This window comes from Nycticebus coucang, chromosome 3, assembly GCF_027406575.1.
Source record: "Nycticebus coucang isolate mNycCou1 chromosome 3, mNycCou1.pri, whole genome shotgun sequence".
NCBI lineage: Eukaryota > Metazoa > Chordata > Mammalia > Primates > Lorisidae > Nycticebus > Nycticebus coucang.
The window spans coordinates 46,778,010-46,800,022 of record NC_069782.1 but is presented as its reverse complement, the minus strand read 5'-3'; the positions used below and the strand labels follow the sequence as shown (position 1 = coordinate 46,800,022).

At 38.5% G+C, this 22,013-nt stretch overlaps 1 protein-coding gene across 5 annotated transcripts in view; it reads left to right on the top strand.

Moving 5' to 3' along the window:
* Positions 1 to 22,013, top strand: part of GLIPR1L2 (GLIPR1 like 2) — a 72,882-nt gene that overhangs the window by 8,785 nt on the left and 42,084 nt on the right. For 2 of the 5 annotated variants that reach the window (XM_053585818.1, XM_053585817.1), the window contains exon 2: positions 4,753 to 4,882. The exons of the other annotated variants lie outside the window; for them this stretch is intronic. The gene's annotated coding sequence lies outside the window, so the exon portion shown is untranslated. The remainder of the gene's footprint in view (positions 1 to 4,752; positions 4,883 to 22,013) is intronic. 5 annotated transcript variants of the gene reach the window in all.

Here is a 22,013-nt window from a genome sequence, read left to right as displayed (position 1 = left end):
AACCATTTTTGACCTAGAAAACTCAAGCAATTTCATAGGATCCAACTTTTAGTATTATAAATAAAGCTTCTGCCTTTTTTAAAAAAGAGAAAACATTACAAACCTTTCCTTAGCCCCAGAAACAGTAACATTTATTAGTTTGATATGAATCATTCTAGTACATTTTTTAAACTTTTGAATATATACATGGTTATCCATGCTAAAAATATGTTATTTTAAGTTGTTTGTTTTATATTTCCATAAATTGCACATAGTATTTATTATTGTATTATTTGGTTTTTCATTCAAAACTATACATTTGAGATTTATTCAAGTTGATAGATATCTAGCATTCAATTTTATTTGCTATATTTTATCCCCTCATGTACTATATTTTTGACTTATTCTTTCATTGACAAACATTTAGCTTGCTTCAAAAATAAACACATAAAGGAATAGATAAATAAGAATAACCAGGAAAGTTTGAAATGTGGGTGGTCAACCATCTTAGATTTTATACCATATTATAAAGCCTCAGTAAATAAAAAAAATATTTATAGTATAGTACTGATATGTTAAAGACATACCACTAGAAGAATATAAGGAAGTTCAGAAATAACCCAAATACATAAGAGTTAGTATATGATAAAAGTAGCATCTCACATCTGTAACCTATATACTTTTTAATGAATTGTTTTGGGGAGATTTGGGGAGTCATTTGAAAAAGACAATGTTGCTTCACCTATACACCAGTATAAACTCTGACTGGGTCAATAATGCCCCACAGAGTAGCCAATAAAAATATTGTTGGACTTCTGGAATTTTACTGGGCTAATAGGTAACATGTGAGGATAATTTTGATTCTTATTTCTTTTACTTTAAGCAAGGGTGTGCATTCTTTCATGTGACTAACGATCTGTTAATATCATCTATCCATTATTTTTCTGTTAAGTTTTTAGCTCCACCCCCATTTTCTTTGAATATTAGCTAGCCCTTTGTGAGTTGTAATTAGTTTTATATTTTTCTTTTTGTTTATAGTTTTATATTTTTCTTTCTATCTATTTATTATATTTTTTGCCATTCAGATGTTTTATATTTTGATATAGACAATTAATAAGCTTTTAAAAATTTCTTCTGGACTGTATATCAATGTCAGAAAGATTATCCCCACTCCACTCATTACTGGTATGAAAGCAAAATTATATAATCCATGTAGCGAATAATATGACAATTCTTACTAAATTGTAAATATATTTACCCTTTGTCCTTCTGATCTTATAAGGACATACCACAGAAGAAAGAAATGGTGTTGGGGTAAGGTTATTCATTGTAGCATCGTTTGGTAATAGCAAATGATTAGAAAACACTCTCATGTCCAGCAGTGAGGGGCTGATTACAGTGAATGTAGTTAATTCATATAAAATAATATCATGTAGTTGTGTGGGGAGGAATGATAAAGCTGTTTGTACTAACAAGGAAATAGCTCATGGACCTAGGTAAAACACAAGGTATATTATGATGCATCTTATATGAGAAAGAGTAATGAAAAAGAATGTATGTTTGGATAAATAACATTAGACATACCCACAAGGAGTCAGTGTTACTTAAGAAGGCTTAGGGGACATGGGACAGCAGGGAGCCAGGTAATAACATGATTTCTCAAAGATTTTATGTAGTTTGATTTTGTAAGAAATAAACAGTATTTTTTAATCAAAGTATTTTTTAGACCATGGGTGATAATGTAATAAAGAAGTATTCATGAAACAGTATGTATATAGGAAGAAAAAAATGTAATGGCAAAAACTTAAAGCTCTAAATAACCTCAGTAAAATCAGTATTTAGGAGAGTTGGAGTGGCATTGCCAAAGTCTTATCTTTGTGGATGATGAAGAAGTAAGCAAATAACATCGAAGTGAAAGTGACAATAGCTATGTATTTTATGTATTTTTGATATTTAATAAACTTATATAATTTTAAGTACAAACTCATACAATTTTAAATATGACAACTGAAGTTAATGGTAAATAAGATTATCATAGGATTATCATAATGATTTGATATGAGTGGCTAGCAGATGGAAAGAGTTCATTGAATTTGCAAATTTATAGAAGAGGAGAAGGAAGGAATAAGAAGAAACTTAAGTCATGTAAGAAACGATAAAATAGATGGTAACATAAAATAAGATATAGTAATAAACTAAATATATTAATTATCATGGCAAATATGAGAGAATTTAATTTCCCTGTCAATAATTACAGATTGACTAAAGAAAAATTCATCTTTATCTTATTTACAAAAAATATATACCTGAAACAAGTTTAAAAAGATTGAAAATAAAAAGATGAATAAAAGTATATCATGAAGGTTCTAATTAAAAAAGAGAAACAATAAAATTATATAGAGATGAAGACTAAAGGCATTCATATAGACAAAAAGGAATATTGTGTAATGAAAAAAGGAATAACACACGAAGATCAACTAGTCAAAGACATTTGTGGACTGACCAACAGAAAATACATAAAGTAAAATTTGTTAGAGATATAAAGTAATACTTTTGGAAACACAGTCATTGTGAGATGTTTTCTTACTTTTCTCCAAATTTTATAAATGAAGAAGATTTGAAAAATAAACATATATAATTCAAATAAATACTGGACAAAATCAATAATCGTATACCCTGTCAATAAAAGATAGACATTCTTATGTCAATAGAAATATTACAGAAAAATTCATTTTTCCTTGCTCATAAATAGACATTTTCTTGCTTAAATAGAGATTTTACAAGCTAAACTTCTGATCAAAATTTAATAAAACTAGAAAATAAGAACAACAAATGTTGGGTGGTAGACTCTTAACTACTTAGAAATTAAGAAATGTTTTCTAAATTATCCTTAGATCAAGAAGAAAAACAAAATATCCCCAACGTATGGACACTTAATATTGAAACACATGACATATAAATAAAATAAAGAAAAAAAACAACCAATCTTGAATGTCCCCTTACATAAACTGACTGAAAATAAGTGACCTAAAAAGTTCAAGGAAAAAAAGCAGAGCAAATGAGAGAGTAACAGTAGTAGGTGAAATTAATGAAAAAAATTTTTTTTTTTTTTTTTTACAAAAAACCCCAATATTCTTGTTTGCGAGAACTGAGGGAAAATAAGCCCTCCTGATAAACCTAAGAGAAAGAAAAAAGAAAAGAAATTATTTTAGGCTCCGTGCCTGTAGCACAGTTGTTACAGCATCAGCCACATACACCCAGGCTGGCAGGTTCGAACCCAGCCCTGGCCAGCTAAACAATAATGACAGCTGCAACAAAAAATAGCCAGGCGTTGTGGCGGGCGCCTGTAGTGCCAGATACTTGGGAGGCTGAGGCAAGAGAATCGCCTAAGCCCAAGAGTTGGAGGTTGCAGGGGCGGCGCCTGTGGCTCAGTGAGTAGGGCGCCGGCCCCATATGCCGAGGGTGGCGGGTTCAAACCCAGCCCCGGCCAAACTGCAACAAAAAAATAGCCGGGCGTTGTGGCGGGCGCCTGTAGTCTCAGCTGCTCGGGAGGCTGAAGCAAGAGAATCACGTAAGCCCAAGAGTTAGAGGTTGCTGTGAGCCGTGTGACGCCACGGCACTCTACCAGAGGGCGGTACAGTGAGACTCTGTCTCTACAAAAAAAAAAAAAAAAAAAAGAGTTGGAGGTTGCTGTGGGCTGTGATGCCACGAGCTGTGAAGCCACAGCACTCTACCGAGGGCAACATAGTGAGACTCTGTCTCAAAAAGAAAAAAAAAATTAGTTTAGAATAAAAAGAATTATAATTACTTTGAATTGTAAGAGAATATTATGTCCGAAACACATAAACAAAATTAGTTACCTAGTTCAAATGTATTATATTTTTAGCAAAATATAAATTACAAAGTGAATCCAGAAAGAGTCAGGAACCTAACAGAGCAGAGCTGTAGAAGGCAGTGACAAGGATGTTGAAGATATGTCTTTTCAATAGACCTGGTAACAATGGGGTTAATTGTAAATTATCTTCAAAGAACAGATACTTCCAGTGATAGTAAAATTTTCTTGTGTTTTTAAAAAATGAAAGGTTAGAAATTCCTCAATATACCTAGAATCTTCCAATCTGATAAATATAACAAGGAGAAAAAAGAAAACAATGTAGAGCAATTTTATTTATGACTGTATGTGCAAACCTTGAAATTAAAATACCAAATCAACCTAGCAATATATTGGTAATACAGAGAACAATAATAGTCTCCAAGACGCTTAATGATGTTTGTTCTTTACTCTTCCTCAGTCACCTATATACAATTCATTACTTAAATTTGCTCAGTTTCTAAAACCAGGAATATATTTGTATAATTTGACAAAAACTCCTTGACCAAACTCCTCGGAGGCCCTTCCTGCCAAAGTCTTGACCTTGGGCCCTGTCCTAAAGCTACATTGCAATGTTTATCAAGAATCACAGTCAGCCCAGTTTAGAGAGAATCCATTGCCCTTGATATCTGATCACCTTTCCCTGCCTTCAGCAAAAATCCTTTTTGGTCAGTTTGGCAAGAACTCCCGTCCTTGATGGTCTGTCTCCTCCTAGTAATTTTACATCCTCTGACAGCCTCCTTCTGTTCTGTTGCTGCAAATCCCCACTTGCCCTTGCTGTATTTGAAGTTGAGCCCATTCTCTCACCCTTCTTATGACAGTCTTACCCTCTATCACAATAGTCCTAAATAAAGTCTCCTTATTGTGTTAGCAAATGTCATGAATAATTTTTTTTTTAACAGTTACGGTGCTGCTGTGACTCGGATAGGATCAGATTCATCACTGGACCCCCGGACCTCTCACCCAGGACCCCAAGGGTGCATCTTTGAAGCCTTTGTCTTCATTCCTGACTGATTGATCGGGGATCCATTGGTGAGTCGGACTCCTGAGCCGGTGCTCCGGATGACAGTCCGTTGAAGCACGGTGATGACTGATTTTGATTCTTAAGATTCTGAGTATGCTTTCTAAAGCTGGATAAGAGCTCTAGGCTTCTTTGTCTGAAAGGTGCCTTCTGGGATGGAAACTTTTTCGCAGTTCTTTCAAGTGGGGATTTACTCCTGAACCCCGAGCTGGTCGTCCTTCTGGGCCCTGTGTTTTGAGGGTGGATACACTCCCTGAGTCCTAGGCTGGAACATTTTTCTGGATGCTTATGCTGTCTCCTTGTTCTCTGTGTTTGACCCTGTTTCTCCCATGGGGACTGCTCTGTCTACTGCAGGGGTTGCATTGACTCTGTGCTTCCGCGGCTGTCTCCTTCCTTTCTTGTTGGCATGATTTCTACCAGGGATCATATGGAACTTCAGTAGCCTCTTTGGAAAAGAGATCTCCTCAGACTGGCTCCTCAAGTCTTCTGCCTTCCTATAACCTTGCTCCTCCTTTCTCCTTTTACCACCTTGATCTTCCTTTCAGTTCTCCTGAATCATGCGATATGTCCTCCTTCAAACCCTTATCTCCTCCTTCTCCCCATCCACACCTCCTAGACTTTTCCCTTCTGACCCTAACTCCTCAACTTCCCATAGTCACTTGAACTTTAGGCCCCTTGCCCCCATCGGGGTCTCTCAAGGGACTCAGGGATCCCCAAAAGCAACTACCTGAAGCAGAAAATGAAAAATAAGGATTTGGAACTCAGACAGGCCTTGGGGACATCTAGACAGCTGCGTGATGTCCCCAAAATCTCCCACCTAAAGTGTAGTGCACAGCTTCTGTAAGAGTACACATCAAGACCAAAGAAAATTTTAAAAGCCTCCTCCACAAATGTTAGTAAAAAGCATTAGTCCTTATATTGATCAAATAGCCTTAACTTGTTCCATCTTCTAAAAACATAATTCCTAGTATTTTATATAAACCATTGAATTTTATATTACTGTGTTTTACCAAACTCATTGCTAACATTTTTAAATGGAAGTTCTAAAATACCTATTTGCATTTCTCTGCAGTGTGTATATGTATGTGTGGTATATATGGGTGATATTTTCTTACCATAGGATGGTATTACCAAATTAATTTATAAAATCTTAGGAGTTCTATTAAAAGTGGCTCAGAGCTAAACAAGGACTTAATATGAATTAAATATTCCTAAAACTCTCAGAAATACAGAAATTAGCCCAAATGCTTTTCAATTCACTTGACTTAGGTAATTCTTTGGGAAATAATTTTTTGTAAACAATTCATTACTTAAATTTGCTCAGTTTCTTTAGAATTACTAGTTTAGAACTGTTAGTTTAATAAAAACAGCCATATCTTCTGAGTTATCATCTTTAAATATAACGGAAGTGTGGAAGGAATCCTCATGGCCCTAACAAGAGAGCACAGCCATTTGGGAGACAGCTAATGAGAGAAAGGAGGCCGGAAATGACACTGCATGATGCAGCAGCCCCTCCCACACTCCTGCACATCCTACAGCCATTTTGGGAGATAGCTAATTAGAGAAAGTAAACCGGATCAGAGACCACATGGCATGGTTACAGCCACCTCCTTCCCACTCCCCTGGAATGCTCCAGGCCAGTAGCCTTGGTGCGAGATTGACCCCTCTCACTCGCATTCCAACTACACTAACAAAAGCCTCTTGAAACTGGGTGAGTCCAGCAGGAATGTTAAATTGGTCAAATGTCTGGGTCACACAGAAATAATTATTTTGAAATGTGAAGTCTGCATAAATATCATAGTATATGTATATTAATAAAGCTGTATTTTAACAGTGAAAGAAAAAGAAAAAGAAACTGGGCGAGTGAACAGACTCCTGGTCAAACTCCATTCTGTTCTTCTGTAATAAAGCCTTTCCCTAATATCCAGTCTGGCCTCCTCTCCTTCTGTGTACCCTCACCCGGACTCTACCCCGAAACCTCTCAACAAGCATCCATTCTTATTCTACTTGGGTTTACTAGTCAAATAAGCTTACAATATCTACTACATATTTAAGATTATAAAAATTATGAATTCAACTTAAGAACAAATGCACAAGTGAGGATGCAGTAAAAATGGATTTCTTGATGTCTAGTACTTCATGTTTATCAAGTGAAGCTGTAGAACACAGCAAGAAATATATATTTAACATTTTTAGGATTTTCTGTTTTTGTGATTGTTCTTTGATATTTACCTAACATGCATGTATTATAAGAATAATTGACAGAGAAATAATCTGAGATGCTGGCTAGCTTTGTTTGTTATTCTGTGTCCTTCTAAAAGTAGTTTCCAAAATCTTTTCAGTAATTATCTTAGAGTATGTTTAATTAAGCAATAGATATTTATTAATAATTTCTAAGTAAGATGAACTGCCGAACATTGTAAGTGTAAGTTTGAATTTATACACTTTGGTTTCTTATTTTTATATAGTAAAGGGAGGCTAAATGTATGTGTCTGTTAATAAGCACATTCTTTTTGCCACATTGAAAACTTTTACTATGAAACAGAATATACTGATAAAAATTGGTGGTGTCTGTGGCTCAGTGAGCAGGGCACCAGCCCCATATACCGATGGTGGTGGGTTCAAACCCAGCCCCAGCCAAACTGCAACAAAAAAAATAGCTGGGTGTTGTGGCAGGTGCCTGTAGTCCCAGCTACTGGGGAGGCTGAGGCAAGAGAATCGTCTAAACCCAGGAGTTGGAGGTTGCTGTGAGCTGTGATGTCATAGCACTCTACCAAGGGTGATAAAGTGAGACTCTGTCTCTTTAAAAAAAAATAAAATTGTGAGATACTGTATTCATAAAATTTGCTAGACTGTGAAATTGATCAGGAAATTTCATCCCAAAATACGACTCCTTGGTGTGATGAGTATTTTAAATTAAAGGCCCTTTGAGATTAATAGACATTGGAAGGGGCTTTCTTCCATAAACCAGACTGACCCATCAAAAGAAAGAATTGACTTCCTTTTCTCTGCCTGTTATCTCAATATATTGCAGGGAAAAAAAGTTGGAGAATGCATGCAGCCCAGACTCAGATAATTTAATTTGCAAAGAACATCATGTATTAGTCAAATTATGTCCCCCAGCCATTCATCCTTCCCTGGCAACCATTTATTGCTCCTGAACAGAATTACCTATATTCTTCATCTTCCCCTTCCCTCTAAAAGGAAGGTATAAAAATTTCTGGACCTCACAGGAGTAATCACTCTGAGATTCTCCACATGCCCATGTTAAGTGAACCTCTTTCTTTCATTAATCTGCCTTACTGGTTACCTGATCTTTCAGTGAACTTTTAGTGGAAGGGGGAAGTTTTTCCTCACTCCCACAACTGTTTTAGAACTGATAAGTGACAGACAATTCATAAGTGTCTACTTCCTAGTTTTCTTTGCAAAATGAAGGGTATATTAGCAGATAAAAATATTTTGCTTGAAATGTATGCAAGGAATGTAGGATGTGGGTTCTTTGCAAAGTAAAGACAAAGTAATTTTGTCCTAAAGTAAAATGAGAAAGAAGAAAATGTAGGACAATATAGAAAGTTGGAGAAGGTTTATAAACAAGAAATTTTATGTTACATGGTCAGAGCTGGTGAAGATTGGATGGATTTATTTATAAGGCTTTTTTTGGGAGGAGGGAACATTACATGATCTTTAATATCAAATGTGAAAACTGGACTTTGATTTTCTCTCTAATAAATGGCAAGGTTTTGGGGGGATTATTGGCTTGCTTTTAATATTAAATCATAAAAAGTTTTTCTTGCAAACTAATACAACCTTTTTGGAAGAAAGTATGGAGAATCCTCAAAGACCTCAATTTAGACCTCCCATCTGATCCTTCAATCCCATTACTAGGCATCTACCAGGAAGGAAAAAAATCATTTTATCATAAGGAGATTTGGACCTTCTCCTGAAAGAGCTGCATTCCAGTGGATTGGCTGACCCACCTAGACAAAAGTCCATACCAAAGGACCTATGAAACCCCCAATTAGCAGACCCTGACTGCCTAATCCTCTGTCCACCAAACTGTCTTCAAAAACTCTGCCTCCCCGGCTAGTAACTTCAACTCAAATATCCCCATAGAAGCCTGGGTGCAAATTGACAGTTGGAACCTGATTAGCAGACTTTTGTAAATGGGGGAGAGTCCGAGGTTCTATGCCTCCTCATTGAAGCCCCAGATGCACATTGACAGTGGGGATTCAATTTGGTGCCAAGATGCCCTTTAAACCAGACTATCTCTGACATTTGGAATGGCATAGCTAAGTGGGGAAAGAATTGTCATGGGCTCCTCCTTCTGCCTGAAGCTTTTGTCTGGCCTCTTGTGAGGCACCTACGTGAGTGCACACATTGGGGGTGTGACGCCTTAATGGATTGGGGGAATCTCATTTGCAATGGACTGTTTGTGTGTTTGCCTTATTGAATTTAATGGGGCATCATTTAGGAGGACCCCATTTGCAACAAACTGTGTGCTCAAAACAATCTAAAGACAGAGAGGTGGCCTACTTCACAGGGAGCTAAATATGAGGGCCCAACCTTTTGGGTGATTGGCAATTTCACTCAGAATTAGTAGATATCTTTTCAGGGGTAAAGGCTTGTCCTACCTGAATGAAGAGAGCATCTAAAGTTCTAAGATGGGCTCCTCCCAGGTCCCAGGATGGGGCCTTTGCTGAGTTCCTGCACAGGTATGCCAACACAGAGTAGGAACAAGCCTTGAGGATGACAGGATGACAGGTATCAATAGTCCAGGAAAAGAAACCAAGCATGGAGAACAGCCTGCTGGTAATGGGCTCCAGCTCAGCAGCTCTTCCTCAAGGAATCATTGTTTGGCTACTATGGCAGTGTCCACTGGGAAAACCTCATTTCCTCCCATCTGCACTTGAATATACTACACACTGTCCTGTGGTCACCCATGAGCTTCTTTGAGTGAATCGCCAGTGGGAACCTCAATGATAATGGACCCTCCTATGTAGCAGAGGTACCCCCAAAGTAAGCAAAGCCCTATATCTAGAGTGAAATTACATGGGACCTACCTGAAGTAGAATAAAGTATTGCCACCTGCCCTCCTTTGGATAAATGTAGCCCTTCGAAGCAGGTTTAAGTTAAGCCCCTACAAAATAGTTTTTTGGGTTTTTTTTTTTTTTTTTTTTGGACAGGGTGGGGTTTGAACTGCCACCTCTGGTATATGAGGCCAGCACCCTACTCCTTTGAGCCACAGGCTCCGCCATCTATGAAATAGTTTTTGAGAGACCCTTCCTAGCATTCCAGGGTAAATACTATGTTCTCCCTCCAGGGTAAATACTATGTTCTCCCTCCTCCCTTTGATATGGAAGGGTAAAATTAACAGTGGGGAATATATAACAGAGAATGGTCTGAAAAAAAAAAGTAAAAAATTTTTTCCATCTCTTGAAAACCCTCTTACCTTTATTTTGGAGAAATAAAACCTACACCCCTGCCTCAGGACAATGGTGGGAGGGGCAGGGGAATGTCTGCTCTTCTTTGTGCCCTAGGAGGTAGCTGAAGGGAATCCATCTGGGCAGAGGTCACAAGATCTTCTTAGCTGAAGATGGGATTAGTCTGGACAGAGGTCACAAAACTATTTTAGCCAAAGATGGGATGGATCAGGGCAGAGGACAGAGGTTATTTTAGCCAAAGATTGGACTGTGGGATTGATCAGAACCTTTAAAATTTCTGTGCTTCTTTTCAGAAGGCTGGGTGTTGGTATTTTTTGAGACAGGAGTCTGCCAGCCTCCTCATTGTCAGCAAATTTATAAATTTCTCCTTCCTTTGCCTCAAAAATAATAATAATGATGATGAGTTAAATAAAATCATTGATACATGTATAGGGGTTGTGATTATACCTTCCTTTAAAAATTATTTTTTTCAAGACCAACCTGAGCAAGAGTGTGACACCCTGTCTCTAAAAAATAGCTGGGTGTTGTGGGTGCCTGTATTCCCAGCTACTAGAGAGGCTGAGGCAAGATAATCACTTTGAGTCCAAAAGTTTGAGGTTTCTGTGAGCTTTGACGCACTGGCACTCTACCAAGGATGACAAAGTGAAATTCTGTCAAAATTAGAATAGAATAGAAATAATTTTTTAAAGCATTCCACCAAATGCTAATCCCAATTAATGAGGAAAGATCTATATCTAAACATATTCTAGGTAAATATAGTATTGAAAAAAATCTTAAAATTTTCATGTTACCTGTGAGGGAGCATGACTTAGATCATAGGCAGTCCCTGAGTTACAAATATCCAACTTATGTACAAATTGCACTTACAAATAAAGCCTGTTAAAGTAAGTTTCTGAGTTACAAACATCCAACTGACATACAACTCACACTAACGAATGGAGGTAATTACAGGCAATAGTTAAATGTACCCATTCCAACTTACATATAAATTTATCATGAGAAGAAACCTACAGAACCTATTTCATTTGTATCCTGGGGACTACCTGTATGGATTTAGCTGGAGTTGGGTACAATGGTTTGGAAGTAGTCCCAGCTACTTGGGAGGCTGAGGTAAGAGAATCACTTAAGCCCAAGAGTTCAGAGCTACAGTGAGCTATGATTGTGCCACTATACTCCAACCTGCAGGCCACAAAGTTGAGACTCCATCTCTTGAAAAAAATATTCAGATCCAACTTTTTTATTTAAATAAGAACTCATGCCTAACAAAAGTTCTCTGCTTTCTTAAAGCACACTTATCAATATCTTAAAATTTAAAGTTCTTAAGTGTCTCATTCACTGCTTCTTGAAACTTTAGCTTACATTTTCAATTATAATGCTATAATTTTATTCATGGTTGAATGAAAGCATTTGAAACTGTTATCCTAACTACAAGATATCATGTATGGAGAGCAAGAACCAGGCTCCTTGACTAGCTGAGACAAGGGGCTTTGGGGCAGGTGAGTGGGTCCTTGCTAGTACATTGAGGACAGGTGAGTCTTAGCATCAAAAAGGCTGCCCAGAGGCCCTTCAGAAACTCAACTCTTAGGGAAAATCTATCATTTCTGGGAAACAACTCAAAAGAACAAATAGTTAATGGAGAAGGTTATAAAAAACATATGGATATTATCGAAATTTGTTTATACAGCCAGTTATAGAACTATTGTAATTTATTTGCACAGTCATGAGGAGCAATGGAATAAGGTGCTTATAAACTTGATGTTGGGAATTAGATTTTCTATGTTTAAATCCAGGCTCCACAATTTACTGGCTGAGACATTAAGTAAACCTATACTTACCTCTTTTTTTTTCTTTTTCTTTATTGTTAAATCATAGCTGTGTACATTAGTGCAATCAAGGGGTATAATGTGCTGGTTTCATACACAATCTGAAATATTCTCATCAAACTGTTCAACGTAGCCTTCAAGGCATTTTCTTAGTTATTGTATGTAGACAAGTTTTTATAGTTACTTCCTATGTAAAGCAGAAATAGTAATAAAAATGCATACCTCATAGGATTGTTATGAACATTAAGTGAGATAATACATTCTAAAAATCACTTTAAATAGGGACTGGTAAATAATAAGTATAAGGCTTGTAAACTGTGTGCAAAATAAGTCAATAGAAGTTTCAGGATGGTGGTCTGGACTTGGTTCTTGGTGTGCTCTTGGGGGTGACACCAAAGTGTCACTTCAGGTCCAGCCTATTTACGGACTGTATTCCTGGTTCTTTGGCTCCTTGCTTGGAAAAATCACAAGCAGGGCCAGTGTGACAGAGTGATCATAGGCAGGAGTCATTTACACAGGGAAGCTTTTTATTGTAGAATGAAACAGGTCTATCTCCACAGCAGAGAAAGACATAGTAACTGACTGACTGACGGACTGTCAGGGAACTTTGGGATTGTTTCCTTTTACTGGCCTGGTCTGAGGGGAGAGCTTTTGGGAGAAATGGGATGTTACCAAAGGATTAACAGGTGTTTTCAAGGCTGCATCTCTAAAAGACTACCTGGAGGAATGAACCACATTTTCCAAACCCTGTTATGGCTCTGTTGGGGAAGTCCCAGATTGGTAAGGCATTCCCTCCTTCCTCCAGTTGCTTCGAATAGGATTAAGTGTGGGATGGCATCAAGATCAGTCCTTGCCCTTATCCTTCTTCCCAGGTGGGACAGTTCTCAAGGCAGCACCAAGGTTGGATGCCTTTGTCTCCAGAAGAGCCAGAGGTCCTGGCTATCTACTTACAGAAGGAAAGTCCATAGGGTATTGCAAATGGGAAACAGTCTACTAATAGTAGAATAGTTGCATTTACTGTAAGCTATCCATGCTGTTGAATACAATATGGAGTTTGTAAAAATTAAGCAGATCTAACTGTGCTAATATCGAACCATTTGTCTCTCCTTGCAAGTTGCAGGTCAGTGATACTGTATGTAGTATGATTATAATGGTGCAAGGAAAAAAAAATGCTAAGTACCCATTTAAAACAACCAAATTTATATTTGAATATGTGTGTACAGACAATAGAAAAATGTGTACAGAGGAGGCAATTTTTTTACAAAATGTATAAACATAAGAAAATGTATACATAGACAATTGTTTAAACAGTGTTTACCTTTGGGTAGGAAAGTAGTGAAGGAATATTCTAAATGTCTGATTTGTTTATTTTCTATATTGTATTTATGTATGCTAAGAAAATAGCAAGGAAATCTCAGTATTGGTTTTCAGAAATGTTTACTTTCAGATATAACATATGTATGCAGTATTTTAGTTTGACGATTATCTTGTTCATTATTCTAGCATGTAGTTTTTGTTCTTGTCCTTAAAGTTAATAATGAACTTAATGAGCCTCTAAGCGATGATAAATGCACAGGTTATTTCTAGATCAGTAGCCTGTAATAACCGACTCAGCATAAAGGCCCGTAAAGGCCCCTAACTGTTTCTTCCTGAGTCCCCACACGTCTCAAACCTCCCCACCCCCTACCCTGACAAAATCCAGGAACAGGTTTCAGAATAGAATAAGGAAGTTCCCAAAGACTCCTAGCCACAGGTAAAACAATAATGAAAACTTACTCAAGCAGAGTTTCCCAAGCTACTGAGTCTCCCAAGAGCTGTCCCAGTGCCAACCACCATGCTGTAGCCCCCTGACTGTAATCCCGCCCTGAGCTAACCGCAAACATTCTGCTTCTGTGCTTACTTGCTTGCCTGCCACGAAACACAAAGAGGGGTATAAAAATAAGCCTGCTCCTCATTTCGGGGCCATTTGCCCTTTAGGGCAGTGGCCCCATGTGCAGGTGTAATGAATCACCATCTAATTTATACCTGAAGTGAGGTCCGAGTTTTTCTTACAAGTGGCATGAGTACAACATTTCTGGAAGCCCCAGTGAGATTTCCACCCCCGGACCCCCACCTAGCCCCGCCACCACCTGACAGCTCCAGGGGAAGGCCTCAGAGAGACGTTCCTTTGCCCCAGAGTCCTCGGACGTGTGGAGCCAGGGCATAGGTCTCCAAAATTTCCAAATTGGTGATTAATCAGTGACATGTGGGTGACTTTGTAAAATCTGTCTGTTCTCTAGAGATTTGGGGGAGGGATCATCAGCCCCGTTAAGTCTTTTGACCTCCAGAGATAAGAAGATGCCAGCTCTATACTTCCATCCGAGGACTGCAGTTGTCTGGTATCTGGGGATGAGGGAAGGTCAGACGTGACATTAACTTCCCCTCCCACGCCCTCACAGGATGCTGTGGTGGGTCCCTGGTCTGTCTTTGGCTATCTAGGTTTTGGACTCACAGGGGTGGTTCCCTGGCCTGTCTTTGGTCTGTCTAGGTTTTGGACTCACTGGGGTGAGTCTCTGGTCTGTCTCAGGTTTTTCCCTTTAGGACTAACAGAAGGTGGGTCTTCATTTTGTCCAGTTCTTCTCTCTTTTGGACTCATAGGAATCTCTGGTCTGTTTCAAGTCTGTCTGCGTTTTGGACTCACAGGAGTCTCTGGTCTGTTTGAAGTCTGTCCAGGTTTTGGACTCACAGGGGTAAGTCTGGTCTGTCTCACTGTCTGGGTTTTGGACTCACAGAGGGTGAGTCCCTGGTCTGTCAGATTCTCTTCTTAGGACTCACGGAGGGTGGGTCTTCAGTTTGTTTGGCTGGTATGTGTGAGTTGTTTGTCAAATTTGTGTTTGCCATTTCCAGTGGTTTGTCAGAATTCCTTTCAAAGTCTAGTCAATTCCAAGTTTGGGTGTCAACATCTCTGTTTCCTTGTTGTCTGTCAACATGTCAACAAATAATTTGTTTTAACCCAGGCTACGGCCACTGGTTGTGGATAGGGCACAAAAGCCGATTTTCACCCACGGGGTGGCTTCTGAGAATTTCTCAGCCCCTGGTGAAAGACTGACTCTGTCCCCCTGCCTCACCCTGCCAACTAGCCAATTTACCTTCTCTTACCTGCATGAGAAGCCTCAGCCCTACTGGTCAGTTGGGGGCTCCCAGAAATGTGTGTTCACACCTGTCACCAGAAGAACCATTAAAATGAAAGCAGGTGTCCAATCAACCCCTGGGGTGTTAGATCACCCACAGGCCTGTTAAAAACTATGTGAGAAAGTGTTCTAGTTCTGGTTTTGAGAACACAAGAATGTGAGAGTAAATTTAAACTTTTGGACATTGTTCATGTCAGGCCCGTGTCTGCCATGTCATTTTATGTCATTTGTTCAGTGTTTATTAAAAGATTAGTCTCGGCCTGAAACAATTTTATATTGAACTGAAGAAAAAAAGACAACAAGTATAAAAGAGTTTTAAAAAGAGTCCCTAGAACTCAGCATTTTATGACTTGAGACACCTGAGTTCTAGTTCTTGCCAGCAATTAGAGGTTTCTTCCTCTATATTGTTAGTATTAATGTCTGTCTGTTTTAATTCACTATTTTCCTGCAATATTCTGGTTCCCTGATGAGAGTGCTCCCCAGTGCCCTGACTGATGCCATTTCCTAAGAGCCCTTCCATACTAATTACCTGGAGGAGAGGCCCCAGCAGGATGGCAGGAAGGTCCCACGGTGGTCCTCTGTGATAGGAGCCCACCAATAGAGGAATGAACATACAGAGGAAGAGCAGGCTCTGACAATGAACCTATTTATGTTAACTCCATCACTGAAGTAAAAGGTAAAATACAAACCCCTGTGTATTCCACAACTTTCTCGCCTCTGGAAAATGAAGTTTAACTACCCTCCCCTACTGTTCATATAGAATCTTAAAGTTAAGTTAAACACTTAACCCCTTTAACATCACAGACTTTTAGAAAAACTTCACTGAAACTTTGTATACAATTTTCCTTTTCTGAGTTTGGAATTAAAAATAGAAAGAAACAGTAAATAGGGGAGAGAGAAATATATAAAAAGACACGAGTATAGAGATATAATTTTAGTAAAGAAAGATAAAAGAAAAAAATAATAATTTTGTGGAAAAAAATCTTATGTCATAAATTTGTCCTAAAACAAAATAGTTGTATAGAAGAGTAAAAAGCAAGACAAAGGTTAACAAACATAAAATATTTGTAAAATGTCTGTGTAGGTTAAATAAAACTTATAAAGAAGTTTACATGTAATCCAGTTAACTATGCACGAGTATTGCTACCCTAACTTCAAACAGAACAGAAATCAGTTACGTGGAACTGGGCTAGTTCATAATGGCTTTTTGTTTGAAATACTGTTGATTCTTTCTATGTTTTGTTTTCCAGAAATCGAGAAAACCATTTTCTGTCTTTTGAGCTATTTGTAGCTTTTCAAGCAATGTATGTACTTATGAGCAAAATCTAAAACAAGTATTTTTTCTCTCTCCTTCATTTCTCTAAAATTTAAAAGCCATTTGTATGTATTCTTAATTCCTGACAATACAGTTATTTGCATAAGTTCAGTAAGAATCTGTTTTGTTCTATAGAATAATGAAGACACTAGTTAATTTACCAAGGCTTTGTCTGGAATAGCATTTCCAAAGGTGTCCAGACTGCACTAAGGAATTAAGGTTGACTTAATAAAGCCAATAAAAAAGCCTTTTTGAAAAAAAGGAAACTGCCCAGATACCTGCCAGTAACATTTCCTGATCTGTGGTAAATAATGAAGGTCACTTGCTGACAGGTCCGGGAATCGAAATATGCTTGGGGACCTCAAGAGAAGAGGAATTTACCCAATACATTCAGGTATCTAATTGCACAGATGAAACCTAGGCTCATAAAAGACTTTCAAGAAAGTCCAGCCTGGGATTCCTTATAAAAAGTTCCAACTAAAGCCAATTTAAAAAAAAGAAAAACCTAGATAACTAATAATTATTCTTACTGGACTCTATCCAAATAATCAGACCCAGTATATTTTATTTTTAGTAAAGAGAAAAATTAGAGAGAGAAAAATAATTCAAAGAGAAAAAAAAAAAGGCTGTGACCCACCTGTATTAAATCTCAGCCTGTCTGTAATGTCAACTCATAAAATAGGAGAGTGTTAGCTTGCCTTCTATAGCTAAGTAGCAACTCAAGTGAAAAATTGAGGCTGCCCTAGTTTAAAAAAATAAGTTGAAATTGTATACGTGTGAGTACTTAGAGAATAACTCAGACGAGTAACAACAAGTGGGACTTCGCCCCCACCATTCATGGGATGGGGGCGACTGTTTTTTTTTCTTTTTTTTTTTTGCTGGGGCCAGGTTTGAACCTGCCACCTTCAACATATGGGGCCAGCGCCCTATGCCTTGAGCCACAGGAGCCACCCGAGACGTAACTGTTTTACTAAACTAATCTGTTAAATGGGGCTAAGAGACTAGTCAAATAATGTAAAATTATACACAGTAATTAACACTGCGTCCTACTGTGCCTAATCTGTATACTCTGCTGAGTCTGCTGCTAGCAGAAGCCAAGTGGCCCACTTGCCTAGACTTAAAAGATACCTTTTTCAGTACAAAGCTGGCTCTGGAGAGCCAAAGTCTGTTTGCTGTCCAGTAGGAAGACCAGACATGAAAACTGCAATCCATACACATGGACCAGGTTGCCACAGAAATTCAAAACACCTACGATTTTTGGAAAAATACTGGCTCGTGACCTCCAGAAATTCCTGACTAAAAAATTGGACTGTGTACTATTCTAATATGTCAATGACCTCCTTTTAGGACACCCTACGCAGGAGAGCCACTCCCGAGGCATATACTATCTTTTATAACATCTAGAGACAGTCAACATGCCCTGCTCTGGCCACATAGCTGGCTGGTCAATGCACGGCTGAAGCCTGAGAAAACTCCTCAAGAAACTTGTCTTAATTGGACTTCTAAACTTGGGGAAAAGGACGGGAGAAAGTGCTAAAATATCAGCACCTGCAGAAATAAGCTGATATTGAGACCCTAAATTAAGACAAGGTATAATCAGCTGCTTAGACATTAGATCACCCACAAGTCTGTATAAAAGTGTATAAAAATGTATACGTGTGATGTGACTGACAAAACTCTGAAGGTGGAGTTAGACCTCCCTTCACAGAATCTGGGAGAGTGTTAGCTTGCCTTCTATAGCTAAGTAGCAACTCAAGTGAAAAATTGAGGCTGCCCTAGTTTAAAAAAATAAGTTGAAATTGTATACGTGTGAGTACTTAGAGAATAACTCAGACGAGTAACAACAAGTGGGACTTCGCCCCCACCATTCGTGGGATAAAACAAATGTATAAGTGTGCCCTTCTTCCCTGCTCCAACTCTGTCTGCTGGCTATACTAAATGTTTAAAACTGCTTTGTTCAGGACCTTGCTAAGGCTCAGAGAGTTTGTGCCTAGAGATGAGAATCTAATGTCTAAGCTCACCTGAGCCTAAAAAAAAAATGAGAGTTCCCTACCCAGCCCTAAATATCAGCTACTCCCCAGCAACAAAGATGAATCAAGGATTTAATTCCCAAAAAGACCAGTGTGGAATGTAATAACCAACTCAGCAAAAAGACCCCTAAAGGCCCTTACCTGTCTCAGCCTGAGTTCCCACACATCTCAACCACCACCCCCTGCAGAATCTGAGAACAGGTTTCAGAATAGAATAAGGAAGTTCCCTGAGTTCCCAAAGACTCCTAGCCATAGGTAAAACAATAGTGAAAGCTTACTCAAGCAGAGTTTCCCAAGCTACTGAGTCTCCCAAGAGCTGTCCCAGAGCCAACCACCACGCTGTAGCCCCCTGACTGTAACCCCACCCGGAGCTAACCACCATGTTCTGCTTCTGTGTTTCCTTGCTTGCCTGCCACGAAGGTCAAAGAGGGGTATAAAAATCAGCTTCAAGGCTGCCTGCCCTCTTGGGCAGCAGCCCCCTGTGCAGGTGTAATAAATCACCATCTGATTTATACATGAAGTGGGGTCCGAGGTTTTCTTTTTTTTTTTTTTTTTATTGTTGGGGATTCATTGAGGGTACAATAAGCCAGGTTACACTGATTGCAATTGTTAGGTAAAGTCCCTCTTGCAATCATGTCTTGCCCCCATAAAGTGTGACACACACCAAGGCCCCACCCCCCTCCCTCTGTCCCTCTTTCTGCTTCCCCCCCCATAACCTTAATTGTCATTAATTGTCCTCATATCAAAATTGAGTACATAGGATTCATGCTTCTCCATTCTTGTGATGCTTTACTAAGAATAATGTCTTCCACTTCCATCCAGGATAATACGAAGGATGTAAAGTCTCAATCTTTTTTAATAGCTGAATAGTATTCCATGGTATACATATACCACAGCTTGTTAATCCATTCCTGGGTCGGTGGGCACTTAGCCTGTTTCCACATTTTGGCGATTGTAAATTGAGCTGCAATAAACAGTCTAGTACAAGTGTCCTTATGATAAAAGGATTTTTTTCCTTCTGGGTAGATGCCCAGTAATGGGATTGCAGGATCAAATGGGAGGTCTAAATTGAGTGCTTTGAAGTTTCTCCATACTTCCTTCCAGAAAGGTTGTACTAGTTTGCAGTCCCACCAGCAGTGTAAAAGTGTTCCCCTCTCTCCACATCCACGCCAGCATCTGCAGTTTTGAGATTTTGTGATGTGGGCCATTCTCACTGGGGTTAGATGATATCTCAGGGTTGTTTTGATTTGCATTTCTCTAATATATAGAGATGATGAACATTTTTTCATATGTTTGTTAGCCATTCGTCTGTCATCTTTAGAGAAAGTTCTATTCATGTCTCTTGCCCATTGATCTACGGGATTGTTGGCTTTTTTCATGTGGATTAATTTGAGTTCTCTATAGATCCTAGTTATCAAGCTTTTGTCTGATTGAAAATATGCAAATATCCTTTCCCATTGTGTAGGTTGTCTCTTTGCTTTGGTTATTGTCTCCTTAGCTGTACAGCAGCTTTTCAGTTTAATGAAGTCCCATTTGTTTATTTTTGTTGTTGTTGCAATTGCCATGGCAGTCTTCTTCATGAAGTCTTTCCCCAGACCAATATCTTCCAGTGTTTTTCCTATGCTTTATCTTCCAGTGTTTTTCCTATGCTTTCTTTGAGGATTTTTATTGTTTCATGCCTTAAATTTAAGTCCTTTATCCATCTGGAATCAATTTTTGTGAGTGGGGAAAGGTGTGGGTCCAGTTTCAGTCTTTTACATGTAGACATCCAGTTCTCCCAACACCATTTATTGAATAGGGAGTCTTTCCCCCAAGGTATGTTCTTGTTTGGTTTATCGAACATTAGGTGGTGTAAGATGTTAGTTTCATTTCTTGGTGTTCAATTCGATTCCAAGTGTCTATGTCTCTGTTTTTGTGCCGGTACCTTGCTGTCTTGACCACTATGGCTTTGTAGTACAGACTAAAATCTGGTATGCTGATGCCCCCAGCTTTATTTTTATTACTAAGAACTGCCTTAGCTATACGGGGTTTTCTCTTGTTCCATACAAAACGCAGAATCATTTAATCCAAATCTTGGAAAGTACGATGTTGGTATTTTGATAGGAAAGGCTTTGAATAGGTAGATTGCTTTGGGAAGTATAGACATTTTAACAATGTTGATTCTTCCCATCCATGAGCATGGTATGTTCTTCCATTTGTTAATATCCTCTGCTATTTCCTTTCTGAGGATTTCATAGTTTTCTTTATAGAGGTCCTTCACCTCCTTCGTTAGGTATATTCCTAGGTATTTCATTTTCTTTGAAACTATGGTGAAGGGAGTTGTGTCCTTAATTAGCTTCTCATCTTGACTGTTATTGGTGTATACAAAGGCTACTGACTTGTGGACATTGCTTTTATATCCTGAAACATTACTGTATTTTTTGATGACTTCTAGGAGTCTTGTGGTTGAGTCTTTGGGGTTCTCTAATTATAAGATCATTTCGTCAGCAAAGAGAGAGAGTTTGACCTCCTCTGCTCCCATTTGGATTCCCTTTATTTCCTTGTCTTGCCTAATTGTATTGGCTAGAACTTCCAGCACTATGATGAATAGTAAAGGTGACAGAGGACAACCTTGTCTGGTTCTAGTTGTAAGAGGAAAAGCTTTCAGTTTTACTCCATTCAGTAAAATATTGGCTGTGGGTTTGTCATAGATAGCTTCAATCAGTTTTAGAAATGTGCCACCTATGCCTATACTCTTCAGTGTTCTAATTAGAAAAGGATGCTGGATTTTATCAAATGCTTTTTCTGCATCTATTGAGAGGATCATGTGATCTTTATTTTTGCCTCTGTTAATATGGTGGATAACGTTTATGGACTTGCGTATGTTAAACCAGCCTTGCATCCCTGGGATGAAGCCTACTTGATCATGATGAATGACTTTTTTGATGATAAGCTGTAATCTACTGGCTAGGATTTTGTTGAGAATTTTTCCATGTATATTCATGAGTGAGATTGGTCTGAAATTCTCATTTTTGTTTGGGTCTTTACCTGGTTTTGGTATCAGGGTGATGTTTGCTTCATAGAATGTGTTGGGGAAGATTCCTTCTTCCTCAGATTTTTGGAATAATTTCTGCAGTACAGGAATAAGCTCTTCCTTGAAGGTTTGATAGAATTCTGGAGTGAAGCCATCTGGACCAGGGCATTTTTTGGTTGGAAGATTTTTTATTGTTTCTTTGATCTCAGTGCTTGAAATTGGTCTGTTCAGGAGCTCTATTTCTTCCTGGCTGAGTCTAGGGAGAGGGTGTGATTCCAAATATTGATCCATTTCCTTCACATTGTCAAATTTCTGGGCATAGAGTTTCTGGTAGTATTCAGAGATGATCT